The sequence below is a fragment of the Tachyglossus aculeatus genome, chromosome 11 (assembly GCF_015852505.1).
Source record: "Tachyglossus aculeatus isolate mTacAcu1 chromosome 11, mTacAcu1.pri, whole genome shotgun sequence".
In the NCBI taxonomy this organism is placed as follows: domain Eukaryota; kingdom Metazoa; phylum Chordata; class Mammalia; order Monotremata; family Tachyglossidae; genus Tachyglossus; species Tachyglossus aculeatus.
Window position 1 is genome coordinate 18,025,551 of NC_052076.1, and position 23,790 is coordinate 18,049,340.

A 23,790-nucleotide genomic window follows, 5' to 3' on the forward strand; every position below is an offset into this window, starting at 1 on the left:
ACAACAGACAACACCCCCTCACCACCCCTCGGTCCTCAATCAACCTCAAACAGTGGGCACAAGCAAAGCAGAAGGGGTGCCGGCCGACGAAATGACCAAACTGATTGGGGAAGCAGCGTGGCTCAGTGGAAAGAGCCCGGGCTTTGGAGTCGGAGGTCGTGGGTTCAAATCCTGGCTCTGCCACTTGTCAGCTGGGTGACTTTGGGCAAGTCGCTTCACTTCTCTGGGCCTCAGTTACCTAATCTGTAAAATGGGGATGAAGACTGTGTGCCCCACGTGGGACAACCTGATCACCTTGTATCCCCCCCAGCGCTTAGAACAGTGCTTTACATATAGTAAGCGCTTAAATGCTATCATTATTATTATTATTATTGGGAGAGTGACATTTCTCAGGGGGAATGGTGTGCGGGACAGTCCTCTCTACGGCCGGGCGAAGCTGAGATGGGGCTCCGGGGTGAAAACCGTTAGGACAGGGTAACTTCAGGGTCACGCCTCGATTAGGGGGGTCTCACAAGAGGCTCGGACAAGGCCGCAGAGGGCACGCTATGGGTAGGGTTGGAACCTGGGCACCGACCCATCACGGGCCGCCGCTTGGGAGTCCCGGGGAACCTGGGATTTGGTGGACGTTGGAAAAATGCAACCTTAAGGGGTGCAGAGGTGGGAAGCAGAGGTTTGGGGAAAGGGTGTTCCGCTCCCTCTGGCCTGCCCCCGCTGCCATGTTCCTGTACAGTACGGCCTTGAAGCCTTTTTTTTTTCCCCCTCTGCATTTCCTTTCCCATCACTGCTGGCTCCCGGGCGAGGTCGTGCGTGACTGTGTGTGTGTGAGGCCTGTTTCTGGATTCATTCACTCATTCGATCGTATTTAGTGAGCGCTTACGGCGTGCAGAGCACTGTACTAGGCGCTTGGGAAGTCCAAGTGGGCAACATCTAGAGACGGTCCCTGCCCAACAGTGGGCTCTGGATCTGGGCACGGGTCTGCTGGGGCATCTGGGTGGGTCTGCCCGTCTCGGTGTGCCCGCCGGCCTCTGGCTGCGTGCGGTGGGGGTGAGCATGTGTGGGCCCGGCCTCCCACACAGCCTTTCCTGCAGGCTGACCATCTGGACGGATTCACCCGGCTGCAGCCCCACGGTGGGGCCCGTAACGGCTCCGCTCTCTCCCCCAGGACCCCCATCCTTCCGCCCCTCTCAATCGTATTTATTGAGCGCTTACTGTGTGCAGAGCACTGGACTAAGCGCTTGGGAAGTCCAAGTTGGCAACATATAGAGACAGTCCCTACCCAACAGCAGGCTCACAGTCCCCCTGGGCACCGAAGGGCGACCCCCTTCTAGCCTGTGAGCCCGCTGTTGGGTAGGGACCGTCTCAAAATGCTGCCAACTTGTACTTCCCAAGCGCTTAGTCCAGTACTCTGCACACAGTAAGCGCTCAATTCATTCATTCATTCAAGCGTATTTATTGAGCGCTTACTGTGTACAGAGCACTGCACTAAGCGCTTGGGAAGTACAAGTTGGCAGCATATAGAGACGGACCCTACCCAACAGTGGGCTCACAGTCTAGAAGGGGGAGACAGACAACAAAACATATTAACAAAATAAACAGAATAAATATGTACAAATAAAATAGAGTAATAAATATGTACAAACATATATACAGGTAATAATGATGGCATTTGTTAGGCGCTTACTTTGTGCCAAGCACCGTTCCAAGCGCTGGGGAGGCTACAAGGTGATCAGGTTGTCCCATGTGGGGCTCACCATCTTCATCCCCATTTTACAGATGAGGAAACTGAGGCACAGAGAAGTTAAGTGACCTGTCCAAAGTCACACAAGACGTGACATACTAATATAGGGGTGTTTGCTGAGAGCCTACTCTACACCATGCTTACTGATGGGGTCGATTCAAGATAATCCGGTTGGACACAGGCCCTGTCGCAGTCCAAGTGGACCCATAAATACGACTGAACGAATCATCATCATCAATCGTATTTATTGAGCGCTTACTATGTGCAGAGCACTGTACTAAGCGCTTGGGAAGTCCAAATTGGCAACATATAGAGACAGTCCCTACCCAACAGCGGGCTCACAGTCTAAAAGGGGGAGACAGGGAACAAAACCAAACATACTAACAAAATAAAATAAATAGAATAGATAGGTACAAGTAAAATAGAGTAAAAAATATGTACGAACATATATACATATGAACGAATGTCGGGTCTAGATGTTGCCGACTTTGGGCTTCCCAAGGTTTAGTCCAGTGCTCTGCGCACAGTGAGCGCTCAATAAATACGACTGAATGAATGCCCACTGTTGGGTGGGGACTGTCTATGTTGCCAACTTGGACTTCCCAAGCGCTCTGCACACAGTAGGCGCTCAATAAATACGATTGATGATGATGATGATGAATGAACGAATGAAGGAATGACCTCCCCCCGCGCCCCCCACCCCGGGCGGGCGCGGGGAAAAGCACAGTCGCCCCCGGCCCCCCCCCCGACGGCTCCCTCCCTCCGTCGGTCGGTCCCGGAGAGGGCCCCGTCTCCTACCTCCCCGCACCGGGCCCCGGTGGGCCGTCCCCGGCTGCCTTCCCTGGCTGGGCCCGCTCGGTGTCTGCCGGCTCCGGCCCGCACTCTCCCGCCCGGGTCGCGGGGGCGCGCCGCGCGCTCCCGACGCCCCCGCCCCCGCTCCGTGCGTGCGCGCGCTCCCGACGCCCCCGCCCCGCCCCGCGCGCGCTCGCGCGCTCCCCCCGAGGCCCTCGAGGCCCCGCCCCGCGGGCGCGCGCGCGCGGCGCTTCCGCGTTCGGCCTCGCGCGCGCTCCTCCCCCCCCTCATTCATTCAATCGTGTTTATTGAGCGCTCGCTGGGCGCGGAGCACCGTACCTCAGCAGAAGTCGCCCCCCCCCCCCCGCCTCATTCATTCAGTCGTACTTATTGAGCGCTCACTGTGCGCGGAGCACCGTACCTCAGCACAAGCCGCCCCTCCCCCCCGCCTCATTTATTCAGTCGTACTTATTGAGCGCTCACTGTGCGCGGAGCACCGTACCTCAGCACAAGTCTCCCCCCCTCATTCATTCAATCGCATTTATTGAGCACTCACTGCGCGCAGAGCACCGTACCTCAGTACAAGCCGCCCCTCCCTCCCGCCTCATTCATTCAGTCGTATTTATTGAGCACTCACTGCGCGGAGCACCGTACCTCAGTACAAGTCGTCCCCCCCGCCTCATTCATTCATTCAGTCGTATTTATTGAGCACTCACTGTGCGCGAAGCACCGTACCTCAGCACAAGTCTCCCCCCCTCATTCATTCAATCGCATTTATTGAGCGCTCACTGCGCGCAGAGCACCGTACCTCAGTACAAGCCGCCCCTCCCTCCCGCCTCATTCATTCAGTCGTATTTATTGAGCACTCACTGCGCGGAGCACCGTACCTCAGTACAAGTCGCCCCCCCCCGCCTCATTCATTCATTCAATCGTATTTATTGAGCACTCACTGTGCGCGAAGCACCGTACCTCAGCACAAGTCTCCCCCCCTCATTCATTCAATCGCATTTATTGAGCGCTCACTGTGCGCGGAGCACCGTACCTCAGCACAAGCCGCCCCTCCCTCCCGCCTCATTCATTCAGTCGTATTTATTGAGCACTCACTGCGCGGAGCACCGTACCTCAGTACAAGTAGCCCCCCCCCCGCCTCATTCATTCATTCAATCGTATTTATTGAGCACTCACTGTGCGCGAAGCACCGTACCTCAGCACAAGTCTCCCCCCCTCATTCATTCAATCGCATTTATTGAGCACTCACTGCGCGCAGAGCACCGTACCTCAGTACAAGCCGCCCCTCCCTCCCGCCTCATTCATTCAGTCGTATTTATTGAGCACTCACTGCGCGGAGCACCGTACCTCAGTACAAGTCGCCCCCCCCGCCTCATTCATTCATTCAATCGTATTTATTGAGCGCTCACTGTGTGCGAAGCACCGTACCTCAGCACGTCTCCCCCTCTCATTCATTCAATCGCATTTATTGAGCACTCACTGCGCGCAGAGCACCGTACCTCAGTACAAGCCGCCCCTCCCTCCCGCCTCATTCATTCAGTCGTATTTATTGAGCACTCACTGCGCGGAGCACCGTACCTCAGTACAAGTCGCCCCCCCCCCGCCTCATTCATTCATTCAATCGTATTTATTGAGCGCTCACTGTGCGCAGAGCACCGTACCTCAGTACAAGCCGCCCCTCCCTCCCGCCTCATTCATTCAGTCGTATTTATTGAGCACTCACTGCGCAGAGCACCGTACCTCAGTACAAGTCGCCCCCCCCGCCTCATTCATTCATTCAATCGTATTTATTGAGCACTCACTGTGCGCGAAGCACCGTACCTCAGCACGTCTCCCCCCCTCATTCATTCAATCGCATTTATTGAGCACTCACTGTGCGCAGAGCACCGTACCTCAGTACAAGCCGCCCCTCCCTCCCGCCTCATTCATTCAGTCGTATTTATTGAGCACTCACTGCGCGGAGCACCGTACCTCAGCACAAGTCGCCCCCCCCGCCTCATTCATTCATTCAATCGTATTTATTGAGCACTCACTGTGCGCGAAGCACCGTACCTCAGCACGTCTCCCCCCCTCATTCATTCAATCGCATTTATTGAGCGCTCACTGTGCGCGGAGCACCGTACCTCAGTACAAGCCGCCCCTCCCCCCCCGCCTCATTTATTCAGTCGTACTTATTGAGCGCTCACTGCGCGGAGCACCGTACCTCAGTACAAGTCGCCCCCCCCGCCTCATTCATTCATTCAATCGTATTTATTGAGCGCTCACTGTGTGCGAAGCACCGTACCTCAGCACAAGTCTCCCCCTCTCATTCATTCAATCGCATTTATTGAGCACTCACTGTGCGCAGAGCACCGTACCTCAGTACAAGCCGCCCCTCCCTCCCGCCTCATTCATTCAGTCGTATTTATTGAGCACTCACTGCGCGGAGCACCGTACCTCAGTACGTCGCCCCCCCCCGCCTCATTCATTCATTCAATCGTATTTATTGAGCGCTCACTGTGCGCGGAGCACCGTACCTCAGCACAAGTCGCCCCCCCCGCCTCGTTCATTCAGTCGTACTTATTGAGCGCTCACTGTGCGCAGAGCACCGTACCTCAGCACAAGCCGCCCCTCCCCCCCGGCCTCATTTATTCAATCGTATTTATTGAGCGCTCACTGTGCGCGGAGCACCGTACCTCAGCACAAGTCGCCCCTCCCCCCCGCCTCATTCATTCATTCAATCGTATTTATTGAGCGCTCACTGTGCGCAGAGCACCGTCCCTCAGCACATGTCGCCCCCCCGCCTCATTCATTCATTCAATCGTATTTATTGAGCGCTCACTGTGCGCAGAGCACCGTACCTCAGCACAAGTCGCCCCTCCCCCCCGCCTCATTCATTCATTCAATCGTATTTATTGAGCACTCACTGTGCGCGGAGCACCGTACCTCAGCACAAGTCGCCCCCCCCCCCCCGCCTCATTCATTCAATCGTATTTATTGAGCGCTCGCTGGGCGCGGAGCACCGTACCTCAGAACAAGTCGTCCCCCATCATTCATTCAATCTTATTTATTGAGCGCTCACTGTGCGCGGAGCACCGTACTTCAGCACAAGTCGCCCCCCCCGGCCTCATTCATTCATTCAATCGTATCTATTGAGCGCTCACTGTGCGCGGAGCACCGTACCTCAGTACAAGTCGCCCCTCCCCCCGCCTCATTCATTCATTCAATCGTATTTATTGAGCGCTCGCTGTGCGCGGAGCACCGTACCTCAGCACAAGCCACCCCTCCCCCCCGCCTCATTCATTCATTCAGTCGTATTTATTGAGCGCTCACTGTGCGCGGAGCACCGTACCTCAGCACAAGCCACCCCTCCCCCCCCGCCTCATTCATTCATTCAGTCGTATTTATTGAGCGCTCACTGTGCGCGGAGCACCGTACCTCAGCACAAGCCGCCCCTCCCACCCCCGGCCTCATTTATTCAATCGTACTTATTGAGCGCTCACTGTGCGCGGAGCACCGTACCTCAGTACAAGTCGCCCCCCCGCCTCATTCATTCATTCAGTCGTATTTATTGAGTGCTCACTGTGCGCGGAGCACCGTACCTCAACACAAGCCGCACCTCCCCCCCGCCTCATTCATTCATTCAATCGTATTTATTGAGTGCTCGCTGTGCGCGGAGCACCATACCTCAATACAAGCCGCCCCTCCCCCCCGCCTCATTCATTCCTTCAATCGTATTTATTGAGCGCTCACTGTGCGCGGAGCACCGTACCTCAGCACAAGCCGCCCCTCCCCCCCGCCTCATTCATTCAATCGTACTTATTGAGCGCTCACTGTGCGCGGAGCACCGTACCTCAGCACAAGTCGCCCCTCCCCCCCGCCTCATTCATTCATTCAATCGTATTTATTGAGCGCTCACTGTGCGCGGAGCACCGTACCTCAGTACAAGTCGCCCCTCCCCCCTCATTCATTCATTCAGTCGTACTTATTGAGCGCTCGCTGTGCGCGGAGCACCGTACCTCAGCACACAGTCGCCCCTCCCCCCGCCTCATTCATTCATTCAATCGTATTTATTGAGCGTTCACTGTGCGCAGAGCACCGTACCTCAGCACAAGCCGCCCCTCCCCCCCGCCTCATTCATTCATTCAGTCGCATTTATTGAGCGCTCACTGTGCGCGGAGCACCGTACCTCAGCACAAGCCTCCCCTCCCCCCGCCTCATTCATTCATTCATTCAATCGTACTTATTGAGCGGTCACTGTGCACGGAGCACCGTACCTCAGCACAAGTCGCCCCCCCGCCTCATTCATTCATTCAATCGTATTTATTGAGCGCTCACTGTGCGCGGAGCACCGTACCTCAGCACAAGGTACCCCCCGCCTCATTCATTCATTCAATCGTATTTATTGAGCGCTCACTGTGCGCGGAGCACCGTACCTCAGCACAAGCCGCCCCTCCCTCCCGCCTCATTCATTCAATCGTACTTATTGAGCACTCACTGTGAGCAGAGCACCGTACCTCAGCACAAGTCGCCCCCCCGCCTCATTCATTCAATCGTATTTATTTTATTTTACTTGTGCGTATCTATTCTATTTATTTTATTTTGTTAATATGTTTGGTTTTGTTCTCTGTCTCCCCCTTCTAGACTGTGAGCCCACTGTTGGGTAGGGACTGTCTCTACATGTTGCCAGCTTGTTCTTCCCAAGCGCTTAGTACAGTGCTCTGCACACAGTAAGCGCTCAGTAAATACGATTGATTGATTTATTGAGCGCTCACTGTGCGCTGAGCACCGTACCTCAGTACAAGCCAACCCCTCCCCCCCGCCTCATTCATACAATCTTATTTATTGAGCGCTCACTGTGCGCAGAGCACCGTACCTCAGTACAAGTTGCGCCTCCCCCCCCGCCTCATTCATTCAATTGTATTTATTGAGCGCTCACTGTGCACAGAGCACTGTACCTCAGTACAAGTCGGCAACATCTAGAGACAGTCCCTACCCAACAGCGGGCTCACAGTCTAGAAGGGGGAGACAGACAACAAAACAAAACATTCATTTAATCGTATTTATTGAGCGCCTACTGTAAGCAAAGCACCGTGCTAAGCGCTTGGGAAGTACAAGTTGGCAACATATAGTGAGTCCCTACCCAACAGCGGGCTCATAGTCTAGAAGGGGGAGACAGACAACAAAACAAAAAATTCATTCATTCAATCATATTTATTGAGCGCTTACCGTGTGCAGAGCATCGTACTAAGCGCTTGGGAAGTACAAGTTGGCAACATATAGAGACGGTCCCTACCCAACAGCGGGCTCACAGTCTAGAAGGGGGAGACAGACAACAAAACAAAACATTCATTCAATCGTATTTATTGAGCGCCTACTGTGCGCAAAGCACCGTGCTTAGCGCTTGGGAAGTACAAGTTGGCAACATATAGACAGTCCCTACCCAACAGCGGGCTCATAGTCTAGAAGGGGGAGACAGACAACAAAACAAAAAATTCATTCATTCAATCATATTTATTGAGCGCTTACCGTGTGTACAGCATCGTACTAAGCGCTTGGGAAGTGCAAGTTGGCAACATATAGAGACGGTCCCTACCCAACAGCGGGTTCATATTCTAGAAAGGGGAGACAGCCAACAAAACAACACATTCATTCAATCGTATTTACTGAGCACCTACTGTGCACAGAGCACCATACTAAGCGCTTGGGAAGTACAAGTCGGCAACATCTAGAGACGAGCACCATACTAAGCGCTTGGGAAGTACAAGTCGGCAACATCTAGAGACGGTCCCTACCCAAAAGTGGGCTCACAGTCTAGAAGGGGGACAGACAACAAAACAAAACATTCATTCATTCAATCGTATTTATTGAGCACCTACTGTGTGCAGAGCACTGTGCTAAGCGCTTGGGAAGTACAAGTTGGCAACATCTAGAGACGGTCCCTACCCAACAGCGGGCTCATAGTCTAGAAAGGGGAGACAGACAACAAAACAAAACATTCATTCATTCAGTCATATTTATTGAGCGCTTACTGTGCACAGAGCACCGTACTGAGCGCTTGGGAAGTACACGTTGGCAACATAGAGAGATGGTCCCTACCCAACAGCGGACTCATAGTCTAGAAAGGGGAGACAGACAACAAAACAAAACATTCATTTATTCATTCAATCGTATTTATTGAGCGCCTACTGTGCACAGATCACCATGCTAAGCGCTTGGGAAGCCCAAGTTGGCAACATAGAGAGGCGGTCCCTACCCAACAGCGGGCTCATAGTCTAGAAAGGGGAGACAGACAACAAAACAAAACATTCATTCATTCATTCATTCAATTGTATTTATTAAGCGCCTACTGTGCGCAGATCACCGTGCTAAGCGCTTGGGAAATACAAGTTGGCAACATATAGGGAGTCCCTACCCAACAGCGGGCTCATAGTCTAGAAGGGGGAGACAGACAACAAAACAAAATATTCATTCATTCAATCGTATTTATTGAGCACTTACTGTGCGCAGAGCACCGTACTAAGCGCTTGGGAAGTACACGTTGGTAACATATAGAGAGTCCCTACCCAACAGCGGGCTCACAGTCTAGAAGGGGGAGACAGATAACAAAACAAAACATATTAACAGGCTAAAATAAATAGAATAAATATGTACAAGTAAAATAAATAAATAGTGTAATAAATATGTCCAAACATATATACATATATACCGGTGCTGTGGGAAGGGGAAGGAGGTAAGGCAGGGGGGATGGGGAGGGGGAGGAGGGGGCTCAGTCTGGGAAGGGCTCCTGGAGGAGGTGAGCTCTCAATAGGGCTTTGTATTTATTGAGCGCTTACTGTGTGCAGAGCACTATACTAAGCGCTTGGAAAGTACAAGTCGGCAACATATAGAGGTTGTCCCTACCCAACAGCGGGCTCACAGTCTAGAAGGGGGAGACAGACAACAAAACAAAACACATTAACAAGATAAAATAAATAGAATAAAGATGTACAAGTAAAATAAATAAATAAATAGAGTAATAAATATGTACAAACATATATACATATATACTGGTGCTGTGGGGAGGGAGGTAGGCAGGGGGGATGGGGAGGGGGAGGAGGGGGAGAAGAAGGAGGGGGAATAATAATAATGGCATTTATTAAGTGCTTATTATGTGCCAAGCACTGTTCTATGCACTGGGGAGGTAACAAGGTGATCAGGTTGTCCCACGGGGGGCTCACAGTCTTAATCCCCATTTTACAGATGAGGTAACTGAGGCCCAGAGAAGTGAAGTTATTATCTATTTATTTATTTTACTTGTACATATCTATTCTATTTAGTTTATTTTGTTAGTATGTTTCGTTTTGTTCTCTGTCTCCCCCTTCTAGACTGTGAGCCCACTGTTGGGTAGGGACTGTCTCTATATGTTGCCAACTTGTACTTCCCAAGTGCTTAGTACAGTGCTCTGCACACAGTAAGTGCTCAATAAATGCGATTGATTGATTGATTGATTCAAGTGACTTGCCCAAAGTCACCCAGCTGACAAGTGGCAGAGCCGGGATTTGAACCCATGACCTCTGACTCCAAAGCCCGGGCTCTTTCCACTGAGCCACGGAGCCCAGCCTCAGCCCCCTCTCCCCCCCTTCCTGGGCCTCGGGGGTGGCCCATGGCATGGAGGCCCAGCCCTCTCCCACCTCCTAGTCCTGTTATTAATAATAATGTTGGTATTTGTTAAGCTCTTACTATATGCCAAGCACTGTTCTAAGCGCTGGCGGGGGATACAAGGTAATCAAGGTTGTCCTACGTGGGGCTCACAGTCTTAATCCCCATTTTACAGATGAGGAAACTGAGGCACAGAAGAGTGACGTGACGCCCAAAGTCACACAGCTGACAAGTGGCGGAGCCGGGATTAGAACCCATGACCTCTGACTCCCAAGCCCGGGCTCTTTCCACTGAGCCACGCTGCTTCTCTGTTATTGTAGGGTCACCCTTTGCGTGGAGGCCCGGCCTGTGCTCCTAGGGTCGTCCTCCCACCTCCTGGGACTCCTGTTGTGAGCAGCATGGCCTAGTGGCAAGAGCCTGGGCTTGGGCGCCAGAGGTCATGGGTTCTAATCCCGGCTCCGCTACTTGTCTGCTGTGTGACCGTAGGCAAGTCACTTAACTTCTCTGGGCCTCAGTTACCTCATCTGTAAAATGGGGGTGGAGACTGTGAGTCCCACGTGGGACAACCTGATTCATTCCTTCATTCAATCGTATTTATTGAGCGCTTACTGTGTGCAGAGCACTGTACTAAGCGCTTGGGAAGTGCAAGTTGGTAACATATAGAGACGGTCCCTACCCAACAGTGGGCTCACAGTCTAGGAGGGGGAGACAGAGAACAAAACCAAACACATTAACAAAATAAAATAAATAGAATAGATATGTACAAGGAAAATAAATAAATAAATAAATAAATAGAGTAATAAATATGTACAAACATATATACATATATACAGGTGCTGTGGGGAGGGGAAGGAGGTAAGGCAGGGGGGATTCATTCATTCAATCGATTAACTGTGAGTCCCATGTGGGACAACCTGATTACCTTGTATTTACCCTAGCGCTTAGAACAGTGCTTGGCACATAGTAAGTGCTTAACAAATGTCATTATTATTATTATTATTATTACTATTATTGTAGGATGGCCCTTAGCATAGAGGCATCAACCCTCCCACACTCCTTGCATCCCTAGCATAGAGCCCCCGACCCTCTCCCACCTCCTGGGACAGTTACGGTAGGGTCACCCTTAGCATGGAGGCCCATCCCTCCCTCACCTCCTGGGCCTGTTATTGTAGGGCCATTCGTTCATTCAATCGTATTTATTGAGCGCTTACTGTGTGCAGAGCACTGGACTAAGCGCTTGGGAAGTACAAGTCGGCAACATATAGAGACGGTCCCTACCCAACAACAGGCTCACAGTCTAGAAGGGGGAGACAGACAACAAAACAAAACAAGTAGACAGGTGTCAATACCATCAGAATAAATAGAATTATAGCTATGTACACATCATTAATAATGATGTCATTATTAATAATAATGTCATTAATCCCTTCAAGGCCCTAGTGAGAGCCCACCTCCTCCAGGAGGCCTTCCCAGACTGAGCCCCCTCCTTCCTCTCGATCAATCAATCAATTGTATTTATTGAGCGCTTACTGTGTGCAGAGCACTGTACTAATCGCTTGGGAAGTACAAGTTGGCAACATATAGAGACAGTCCCTACCCAACAGCGGGCTCACAGTCTAAAAGCGGGAGGCAGAGAACAAAACCAAACATACTAACAAAATAAAATAAATAGAATAGATATGTACAAGTAAAATAAATAAATAAATAGAGTAATAAATATGTACAAAACATATATACATATATACAGGTGCTGTGGGGAAGGGAAGGAGGTAAGGCGGGGGGGATGGAGAGGGGGAGGAGTGGGAGAAGGAGGGGGCTCAGTCTGGGAAGGCCTCCTGGAGGAGGTGAGCTCATCCCTCCCGCCTTACCTCCTTCCCTTCCCCACAGCACCTGTATATATGCATATATATTTGTACGTATTTATTACTCTATTTTACTTGTACATATTTATTCTACTTATTTTATTTTGTTAATATGTTTTGTTTTGTTCTCTGTCTCCCCCTTCTAGACTGTGAGCCCACTGTTGGGTAGGGACTGTCTCTATACGTTGCCAACTTGTACTTCCCAAGCGCTTAGTACGGTGCTCTGCACACAGTAAGCGCTCAATAAATATGATTGAATGAATGAATGAATGAATTAGTAAAATAGAGTAATAATTATGTACAAATATACACAAGTGCTGTGGGGAGGGGATGGGGGTAGGGCAGAGGGGGGAGCAATGGGGAGGGGAGGAGAGGAAAAGGGGGGCCTCAGTCCGGGAAGGCCTCCTGGACGAAGTGAGCTCTCAGTAGGGCTTTGAAGGGAGGAAGAGAGCTAGTAGCCCTTAACATGATGGCCCGGCCCTCCCCCAGCTCAGGTCACCCAGTAGACGAGTGGTGGAGCCGGGATTAGAACCCAGGTCCTCTGACTTCCAGTCCCGGGCTCTTTCCACTGGACCACACTGCTTGGGTCTGGCCTTTCCCCACTGCTTTTTTCGGCACTGAGAAGGACCGCTTTGAACAACCACAACCGGCCCCCCCCCCCCCCCCCCCCGATCTTCTCCCAATTCATCGATGGCATTTATTGAAGGTTTATTATGTGCAGAGTACAACTAAATAGGAGACAGATCTCTGTCCTCAAGGAGCTTGCAATTTAATGGGGAAGACAGACAGTCACAAGTCTTTCACTAATATAGGATCCTGTCCTGACTCCCTTCCCTAGACTTCATCATCATCATCATCATCAATCGTATTTATTGAGCGCTTACTATGTGCAGAGCACTGTACTAAGCGCTTGGGAAGTATAAATTGGCAACATATAGAGACAGTCCCTACCCAACAGTGGGCTCACAGTCTAAAAGGGGGAGACAGAGAACAAAACCAAACATACTAACAAAATAAAATAAATAGAATAGATATGTACAAGTAAAATAAATAGAGTAATAAATATGTACAAACATATAGACTTGCCTGACCCTAGAGCCTGGAGAGAGAGAGAGAGAAGACATCTTACATATACAGCTCACAGTCTCCATTCCGCTCAAGCTCATCTTGCCTTGTTCTCGCCTGTCCAGCCTCTAATCCCAGCTCATGCGCTGCATCTTCCTCTTCAAGTCCACCGCCCGCAGGTCTCCCCATTTTCAAAGTCCTCCTGGAAGCTTTCGCCAATCAATTTTTCCTCTCCCCAGGTTAATTTTCATCTCGGCACTTTTGCACCCACAACCTCTCATCATTCTAAGTACGTATGAATTTGCAGGCAGTGCTGTTTGAACACTTCTTTCTTCTACTTGTAAATGATTCTTTCGGCCTCCCCCTTCAGACTGTAAACTCCCTGTAGACCATGATCAAATCTTTTACTTTTTTTGTATTCTCTCGGGTGCATAGTAGTTAGCACATAGTGGGCGTTTAGTAAATACTACTGATTGATTTGTCTGCCCACCCTAGGCTGCAGCAGGTGGGCGGTCTGAGCATCTAGATGGGGAGACCAAGGGTTTCCTTCCCCTAAATCTCTGCCTAGGCTGGGGGCAAGAAGATTGTCTCTGGGGGAACTACCCTTGACTGGGACCCCTCCCCTTCTCCCCACCATCCCCACTCCCTGTGTCATCCATCAGTGCCCCTTTGCACTTATGTATTTCATTCCTATCCTCAGCATCTGGGTAATAATGACAATAATTTGTTAAGCCTTTACTTCGTACCAAGCACTGTACTAAGCGCTGGGATGGGTACAAGATAATCAGATCCCACTTGGGACTCACAGTCTAAGTAGGAGAGAGAACAGGTATTAAATTCCCATTTGGCAGATGAGGGAACTGAGGTACAGAGAAGTCAAGTGACTCACCTAAGGTCACACAGCAGGTAAGTGGTGAAATCGGCATTAGAAACCAGGTCTTTAACTCCCAGGCCTATGTTTTTCCAGTAAGCCGCACTGCTTCTCATATACATTTACCTATATATGTATATGAATATTTATTAGTATATTCAATTGGTCAATCAATCAATAGTATTTATCTGTTCTCCCTCCTACTTAGACTGTGAACCCCATATGGGAAACGGACCGTGTCTGACCTGATTAACTTGTATCTATCCAGCCCTTACAATAGTACTCAACACAAGAGTAAGTGGTTAAAAAATAAATTATTATTATTACTAAGAACTTACTATGCACAAAACACTGTGTTAAAGTGTTTGGGAGAGTAGAATAGAGTTGCTAGAGGTGATCCCTGCTCTCAAGGAGCATACATTTAATGGAAGAGGGAGATATCAAAATAAAATACCTGACATTTTGTTCTCCCTCCTGCTCCCTCCGTTTGTATATTATTTATCTCCATCTATGTCCCTCACTACACTGCAAGCTCCTTAAGGGCAGGAAACATCTTTCTGGAGTCTGTTGTACTTAATGCAGTGACTCATCCTTAATCGATGGTATTTACTGAGCACTTACTGTGTACAGAGCATTGTACTAAGCGCTTGGGAGAGTATAATACAACAGAGTTGGAAGACATGGTCCCTGCCCAGAAGTTTACAGTCTAGGAGTTACCTCATCCGTAAAATGGGGATTAAGAGCATGAGCCTCATGTGGGACAGGGACTGTGTCCAACCTGATGAGCTTGTACCTACTCCAGCGCTTAGAACAGTGCTTGGCACATAGTAAGTGCTTAACAAGTGCCATTGTTATTATTATAAAATATCTCTGCTCTCCCTCCCTCTTAGATCATACCGGTAATGCCTCAGTAGGCATTCAGGACATGGGCAGGAAATGAGATTGTTTTATTGCTGTATTGTACTCTCTCAAGTGCTTAGTACAGTGCTCTGCACACAATAGGCACTCAAAAATTACGATTGATTGGATCGTTTGATTAACAAGGCATCTCCATAGCAACCTGCCCTGCAGAGGAAGGGACCGTTCCCACTTTCCTTGCTTGTCCTCTGGACCTGTTTATCAGCCATGATCTCCTTCCCACTCTCCCCTCAGCCAGCCTCCTGACCCAAAGCAGGGTCAGGCCAAATCTAGATATGTTTTTGGATTCAGCACTTTACAGTTTTTTTAATGGTATTTGTTAAGGGCTCACTGTGTGCCAGGCACGGCACTAAGCGCTGGGGAAGATACAAACTGGTCAGGTTGATCGCAGCCCCTGTCCCACAAGGGGCTCACAGTCTTAATCCCCATTTTACAGATGAGGCAACTGAGACACAGAGAGATGAAGTGACTTGCCCAAGGCCACAGCAGAGAAATGACGGAGCTGGGATTAAAACCAAGGTCCTTCTGACGCTCAAGCCTTGCTTTAACCATTCATTCAGTCGTATTTATTGAGCGCTTACTGTGTGCAAAGCACTGTACTAATGACTGGGCAATGCTTCTCTATGTGCTGTATGTCAAGTGATGTGTTAAATGCTGGGGTAGATCCAAAATCATCACATCGTCACAGGCTTTGTCTCACAGGGCCTCACGACCTAAGGGGGAGGGACAGCAGAGATATTTTATAACAATAGTAATGATAATAATGGCACTTGTTAAGCTCTTACTCTGGGCCAAGCACTGTTCTAAGCGCTGGGGTAGATACAAGCTAATCAGGTTGGACACAGTCCCTGTCTCACATGGGGCTCACACTCTTAATCTCCATTTTACAGATGAGGGAACTGAGGCCCAGAGAAGTGAAGTGACTTGCCCGAGGTCACACAGCAGACATGTGGCAGAGCTGGGATTAGAACCCAGGTCCTTCTGACTCCAAGGCCCGGGCTGTATCTGCTAAAGCCATGCTGCTTCTCTCCCTGAAAAGTCCCCAAGACCTTGTTAGCCCCCAAGATTATCCTCTCAGACTGTGAGCCCCATGTAAAGCAGCGACTTTGTCCTATCGAATTAATCTGAATCTAGCCAGCGCATAGCATGATGCTTGGCACATACTAAACCCTTAACAAATACCACTGTTATTCTCATTAATCAATCAAAGATATTTATTGAATGCTTATTGTGTGCAGAACTCTATACTGAGCTCTTGAGAGTGTACAACGGAGTTGGTAGTAATCACGCTCCCTGGCCTTAACAAGCTTACAGTCTAGAGGGTAAGACAGACATTAATATCAATAAATAAATTTTGGAAATGTATCTAAGTGCTGTGGGTCTGAAAGTAGAGTGAATACCAAGTACTCAAAGGATACCGATCCTAAGGATGATCATCTGATGATGCAGAAGAGAGAGGGAGTTGGGGGGAAAAAAGAGCTTAGTTGGGGAAGGCTTCCTGGAGATGTGATTTTAATAAAGGTTTGAAGAGAGGAGGGGTGATGGTTTGTTGGATATGAAGTGGGAGGGAGTGCCAGGCCAGAGGGAGAACATGGGTAAGGTGTCAGCGGCGACATAGATGAGATCGAGGTACAGAGAGTAGGTTGGTGAGGTAGAAGGGGGGCCAGCTGACTCAATCCTTTAAAGCCTATGGTAAGGAGTTTCTGTTTGATGCGGAGATGGATGGGCAACCACTGGAGGTTCTTGAGGAGTGGGACCACACGGACCGAACATTTTTTTAGAAAAATGATCTGGGCGGCAGAGTGAAGTATGGACTGGAGTAGGGAGAGACAGGAGGCAGGGGGGTCAGCAAGGAGGCTGATGGTAAAGGTGGGAATGTAAGTGTTTATTATTATTATTATTATTATTATTATATGACTTGTCTGTGATTACACAGTTGACCAGAGGCAGGGCTTAGACCAGAACCTCGCACTCCTGGGAAAATATTTTTATATTTGTCTTCTACATTACAGTATAAGCTCGTTATGGGCAGGAAATGTGTCTTCTGTTCTTCTCAAGCTTCCAGGACAAGTGTCCAGCCCCAAACCTACTACTACTACTACTACTACTACTACTACTACTACTACTACTACTACTACTACTACTATTCATTCATTCATCCAATCATATTTATTGAATGCTTACCATGAGCAGAGCACTGTACTGAACGCTTGGGAGAGAACAATACAGCAATAAGCAGATATAGTCCTTGCCACAATAAGCTCACAGTCTATAAGGGGAGACAGACACCAATATAAATAAATAAATTACACATGGGCCTGGGAAGGGGGGGGTGAATAAAAGAAGAAAGTCAGGGTGACACAGAAGGGAGTAGGAGAAGAGAAAAGGGAGGGCTTAGTCTTGGAAGGTCTCTTGGAGATGTGCCTTCAATAAAGCTTTGAAGGGGGGAAGAGTAATTGTCTGTAGAATTTGAGGAGGGACAGCGTTCCAGGCCAGGAGGCGAGACAGGCAAGAGCGAGGCGAGGCACGGTGAGAAGTTTAGCACTAGAGGAGCAAAGTGTGCATATAGAAGGAGAGTAGTGAGGTGAGATATGGGGGGCAAGGTGGTGGAGTACTTTAAATCCAATGGTGAGGAGTTTTTGTCTGATACAGCGGTGAGTGGGCAACCACTGGAATTTTTTGAGAAGCAGGGTGACATGTCCTGAACATTTCTGTAGAAAAATGATCTGAGCAGCAGAGTGACGTATGGACTAGGGTTGGGAGAGACAGGAGGCTGGGAGGTCAGTAAACAAGGTCAGGAGGTCAGGAAGTGCTTAGTATAGTGCTCTGCACACAGTAAGCACTCAACAAATACGATTGAATGAATGAATAAAGAGGCAGATGCAGTAATCCAGGCAGGATAGGACGAGTATTAATGTGGTAGCAGTTTGGATGGAAAGGGCGGATTTTAGCTATGTTGTGAAGGAGGAACCAACAGGATTTAGTGATGGATTGAATGTGTGGGTTGAATGACAGAGAGGAGTGAAGGATAATGCCCAGGCTATGGGCTTGTGAGACTGGAAGGATGGTGGTGCCATTTACAGTGATGGGAAAGTCACGGGGAGGGCAGGGTTTGGGTGGGAAGAGAAGGAGTTCTATTTTGAACAGGTTAAATTTGAGGTGACAGGAGGTCATCCAAGTAGAGATGTCTTGAAGGCAGGAGGAGTTGCGAGACTGGAGAGAGGGCAAGAGATCTGGGCTGGAGATGTAGATTTGGTATCATTCACATAGTTGAAGCCATGGGAGCAAATGAGTTCTCCAAGGGAGTCGGGCTAGATGGAGAATAGAAGGGGACGAGAACTGAGCCCTGAGGGAACCACACAGTCCATGAAGGGGTGGAGGCAGAGGAGGAGTCCATGAAGAAGACTGAGAATGAACACCAGAGAGATAAGAAGAGAACCAGGAGAGGACATTCAGTGAAGCCAAGATTGGGTAATGTTTCCAGGAGATGGGGGTGGTTCACAGTGATGAAGGCCATCTATAATGATTGCTATTCGACTCCCAGTCATGTCCTCCTTCTTGTATTCATGTCTGTGTACCCCATCTAGACTGTAAGCTCGTTTTGGGCAGGGAATGTTGAATTGTACTCTCCCAAGCGCTTAGGATAGTGCTCTGCACACAGTAAGCATTTAATAAATATGAATGAATGAATGACTCTTTCTTGCAGCCCCATCTCCTCATAAGACCCCCAAGGCAGCCCCTGACTTCCAATCTCTGAGTATAGGTCAGCCCAACTTCTCCTTCCCTGTCACTGATTCCCCCCCCACCCCAGGTCCAGGGCCCCTCTACTCCCCATCCCCCGCCTCCGCAGACCACATACCCTCTTCACCTTGAAGATGGCTGCCCCATACTGGCCTGTCCATCTATCTGCCTGCCCCCTCCTCCTGTCCATCTCTCCCACTCAGAGCATCCCCCATCATCCTCAGGCCCTCCCAAGATGACCAGGTGCCCTGCAACTTCCCCCCTTAAATCATAGTCACAGGAGGGGTGGAGAGCTGGGAGGAAGGGGCAGAAAGGGTCCAGTGGAGGTTGACGGGGGTGCAGGTCCCCACGAGACAGACTGCATGGAGCAGGAGAGGAGGCTGCCAGACTGGGCTTAGGGAAGGCAGCATGGCTTCAGGGATGACCCCCCCACAAGGCCCAGGCGGCAGGCTGCCTCTTCCAAAGGAAAGGGCTGGGAAGAAGGTGGGGTTCTGGAGCCAGTCCCTCTCCAGAGTGGTCCCTGGAAAGGTCCCTGCACCCCCTGGGCACGGGGTGAGGTGAACCCAGATAGGATAGTGGTCCCCAGTTGGAGCGGTGTGTTGCCCCCAGGCTGGGGGCATGAGGGAAAAGGCCCAGTTAAGCTCTGTTGGAAGCAGCTGGAGAAGCAGGGGCAGATTGGAAGGACTGAAACACCTTCCCTCCTTAACTACCATCTTCAACCGCCCACTCTCCAATGGCTTCTTCCTCACTGCCTTCAAACATACCCACGTCTCCCCCGTCCTAAAAAAAACCTTCCCTTGACCCCATAGCCTCCTCCAGTTATTCCTCCATTTCCCTCCTACCTTTCCTTTCCAAACTCCTTGAGCGAGTTGTCTGCACTTGCTGTCTCAAATTCCTCTCCTCCAACCCTCTCCTGGAACCCCTCCAATCTGGCTTCCACCCCCTCCACTCCACTGAAACTGCCCTCTGAAAGGTCACCAATGACCTCTTTCTTGCCAAATACAACGGCTCCTACTCCATCCTAATCCTCCTCGACCTCTCAGCTGCCTTTGACTCTGTGGATCATCCGCTTCTCCTCAACACGTCATCCAACCTTGGCTTCACTGACTCTGTCCTCTCCTGGTTCTCCTTCTACCTCTCTGGCCGTTCACTCTCAGTCTCCTTCACGGGCTCCTCCTCCCCCTCCCATCCCCTAACTGTAGGGGTTCCTCGAGGGTCAGTTCTTGGTCCCCTTCTATTCTCCATCTATATTCACTTCCTTGGAGAACTCATTTGCTCCCACAGCTTCAACTATCATCTCTAAGTGGATGACACCCAATTCTCCTCCCCTGTTCTCTCTCCCTCCCTCCAGGCTCACATCTCCTCCTGCCTTCAGGACACCTCCACTTGGATGTCCTTCCGCCACCTAAAACTCAACATGTCCAAGACAGAGCTCCTTATCTTCTCTCCCAAACCCTGTTCCCCCCACTCTTTCCCGTTACTATGGACAGCACAACCATCCTTCCCATCTCACAAGCCCACAACCTTGGTGTCATCCTTGACTCGGCTCTCTCATTCACTCCACATATCCAATCCATCACCAAATCCTACCAGTCTCACCTTCAGAACATCACCAAGATCCGCCCTTTCCTCTCCATCCAAACCACTACCATGTTAGTACAATCTCTCATCCTATCCCGACTGGATTACTGCATCAGCATCCTTTCAGAATTCCCAACCTCCTGTCTCCTGCAACTTCAGTCCATAATTCACTCTGCTGCCTGGATTATTTTTCTTCAGAAACGTTCAGGGCATGTCACCCCCTTCCTCAATCTCCAGCAGTTGCCTATCAATCTCTGTATCAAACAAAAACTCCTCACCAATGGCTTCAAAGCTCTTCATCACCTTGCCCCCTTCTTACTTCACCTCCCTTCTCTCCTTCCACATCACAGCCTGCACACTCCGCTCCTCTGGTGCTAACCATCTCACTGTGCCTCAATCTTGCCTGTCCCGCTGTCGACCCCTGGCCCACTGTTGACCCCTGGTCCATGTCCTACCTCTGGCCTGGAATGCCCTCGCTCCCCAAATCCACCAAACAATCGTTCTTCCCCCCCTTTAAAGCACTACTGAATGCTCATCTCCTCCAAGAGGCCTTCCCAGACTAAGGTCTCCTTTTCCTCAGCTCCCCGTCCCTTCCACGTCACCTCCCTTCCCTCCCTCTCCGCCCCACAGCACTTATGTATATATGTATGTATCTATAATTCTATTTATATTGATGCCTGTCTACTTGTTCTGATGTCTGTCTCCCCCCTTCTAGACTGTAAGACCAGTGTGGGCAGGGATTGTCTCTCTTTATTGCTGAATTGTACTTTCCAAGTGCTTAGTACAGTGCTCTGCACACAGTAAGAGCTCAATAAATATGATTGAATGAATGAATAATTCTAATCCCAGTTCTGCCACTTACCTGTTGTGTGACCTTGGGCAAGTCACTTAGCTTCTCTGTGCCTCAGTTCCCCCATCTGCCAAAACGGGATTTCAATATCTGGTCTCCCTCCTACTTAGACTGTGAGCCCCATGTGGGACCTGCTTATCTACCCCAGTGCTTAGTACAATACTTGGCACATAGTAAGCACTTAACAAATTCCACAATTATCGTAACAGTAATAGTGTTTGTCTGTCTTTGTCTGTCTCTCTACCACTCCAGCCAGGGTCACGTCATTGTCTCCCTGCAGATTCACTGTGCCTTGCCTCTGTGGAGGGCGGAGGACACCAAATTGGGACCTATGGTGTCTCACGGACCCTGGGCCACTGCTCCACCTGGTCACATATTTGCAATGCTGGGCAGTAAGGCCCAGGCCAAAAGGTAAAGGCCACATAGGTCCCTGGTGAGGAAGGAGAGAGGGAGGCGATCTCCACAGTCTGGCCTTCCTCAAAGGGTCTCTGTGAATAATAATAATGATAATAATATTTGTTAAGCGCTTACTACGTGCCAACCTCGATTCTAAGCACTAAGGTAGGTTGGATGCAGTCCCTGTCCATTCAGTCCATTCAATCATATTTACTGAGTGATTAACTGTGTGCAGAGCATTTTACTAAGTGCTTGGAGAGTAAAATATAACAATAAGTAGAGACATTCCCTGCCCAGAACAAGCTTATTCATTCATTCAGTCAGTCAGTCATATTTAATGAACGCTTACTGTGTGCAAAGCGCTTGGGAGAGTACGATAGAACAACAAATAGACACATTCCTGCCCACAATGGGCTCCCAGTCTAGAGAAGTTTATCCACATGGGACTCGCAGTCTAAGGAGGAGGGAGGACAGGTATTGGGTTCCCATTTCACAGGTGAAGAAATGGAGACTAGCGAAGCGCCTTGCCCAAGGTCACACAGCAGACAAGTGGCAGAACTGGGATCAGAACCCACGTTCTCTGGCTCCCAGGCCCGTGGTTTTTCTGCAAGGCCATGATGCCAACTGAGCCTGGATGCGGTTGGGAAGAGGGGGTTACAGTCTGGGCCCCCTGGGTAGCTCCAGCCCCGTTTTCTCCAGGTCCCAGGGACAAACTGGAGCCTAGGCTCGGGAATGGTGGAGAGGGACTCTCTGCTGAGCCCGAGTCCAATATAGGCGAGAGCCGGGGGGAGGAGGGAGGGGAGGCTACAGGGATGGGGCAGTCCTGGAACCCATACTGACTCGTCTAGCCGGCTGGGGCCGGGGTTGAGGTTACCTTACCCCTGCCCACCTGAGCCCCAGGCAGAGGTGGGGTCCTCACTGGTATGTCAGGTGGACTGGGGGCCTGGGGCAGGGAGCAAAAGGAGGGGAGGATAGGGGAGGGGAAAGGAGGGGAGAAGATGAAAGAGGAGTGGAGGACAGGGGAGAAGAGTAGAGCCAAGGGCAGCAAAGAGCCATAGTGGAAAAAGCAAGCGCCTGGGAGTCAGAAGGGCACAGGTGCTAATCCTGACTCCACCACTTGTCTGCTGTGTGACCTTGGGCAAGCCACTTCACTTCTCTGTGCCTCAGTTACCTCATCTGTAAAATGGAGATTGAGACTGTGAGCCCCACGCGGGACAGGGACTCTGTCCAACCCAATTTGCTTCATAGTAAGCAATTAACAAATGCTATCGTTATTATTATTATGACTGTAATCCCAGCTCCACCAGTTGTCTGCTGTGTGACCTCGGGCAAGTCACTTCACTTCTCTGGGCCTCAGTTACCCCATCTGTAAAATGGAGATTGAGACTGTGAGCCCCACGTGGGACAGGGACTCTGTCCAACCCAATTTGCTTCATAGTAAGCAATTAACAAATGCTATCGTTATTATTATTATGATTGTAATCCCAGCTCCACCAGTTGTCTGCTGTGTGACCTCGGGCAAGTCACTTCACTTCTCTGTGCCTCGGTTACCTCATCTGTAAAAAGGGGATTGAGACTGTGAGCCCCACATGGGACAGGGACTGTGTCCAACTAGATTTGCTTGTATCCACCTCAGCGCTTCGTACAGTGCCTGGCACATAGTAAGCACTTAAATACCGTCATCATCATCATTCACCCCACACTCAGTCTCACAGCACTTGAGCACATATCTGTTATTTATTTGTTTACATTAATGGCTGTCTCCCCTTCTAGACTGCAAACTTGTTGGCGGAGAATGTGTCTACGAACTCTGTTGTACTGTAGTCTCCCAAATGCTTAAATATGGTTAATTGATTGAGTGGAGGGGAACAGGTGTCAATGGTCCTCTCTGGCTGGATGGCCCAGTCAGATCCTAAATAATAAGGATTCCCAACCTTCATGGGGAGACAAGGGGTGCTGAATTCTGGGTACTGGTGGGCCCAAGAAGGAATGTGGAACCCCCTCACCAACCTAAGAGAATCCCCAGGGCTTGGGGATTGGGGAGGGCCCAACCAGAAGAGCGTGACAAGGAGGAGACCGTGGGCTTGCCCTGCCCTGCCCCTGTCCTCGGGGAAGAGCCCGGCCCTCTGGACTGGGCTGGGCTTTGGAGGCAGGCTGGATGGGGCAGACAGCTACCTGGAAAGTTGAGGGGGGTGGCGAGGCAGTCCCTCTCCAGTAATGGGAGGAGCAGAGCCACAGACCTTATGGGGGCGGGGGGGCAAAAAAGCTTGATTCCCCCTATTTTGTATTGATCTGCCTGAGTTCTGGCCCCCACTGGACTCCTGAAAAATGAGTTCTTGTTGGTGGG

The 23,790-nt window shown here is 50.2% G+C and overlaps 1 protein-coding gene across 1 annotated transcript in view; it reads right to left on the reverse strand.

Annotated features, from left to right (window-relative positions):
- Nucleotides 1-2,596, reverse strand: part of STAT5B (signal transducer and activator of transcription 5B) — a 39,454-nt gene extending 36,858 nt beyond the window's left edge. Inside the window, exon 1 of the mRNA XM_038753512.1 lies at nucleotides 2,537-2,596. The gene's annotated coding sequence lies outside the window, so the exon portion shown is untranslated. The remainder of the gene's footprint in view (nucleotides 1-2,536) is intronic.
- Nucleotides 2,597-23,790: the final 21,194 nt, after the last annotated feature.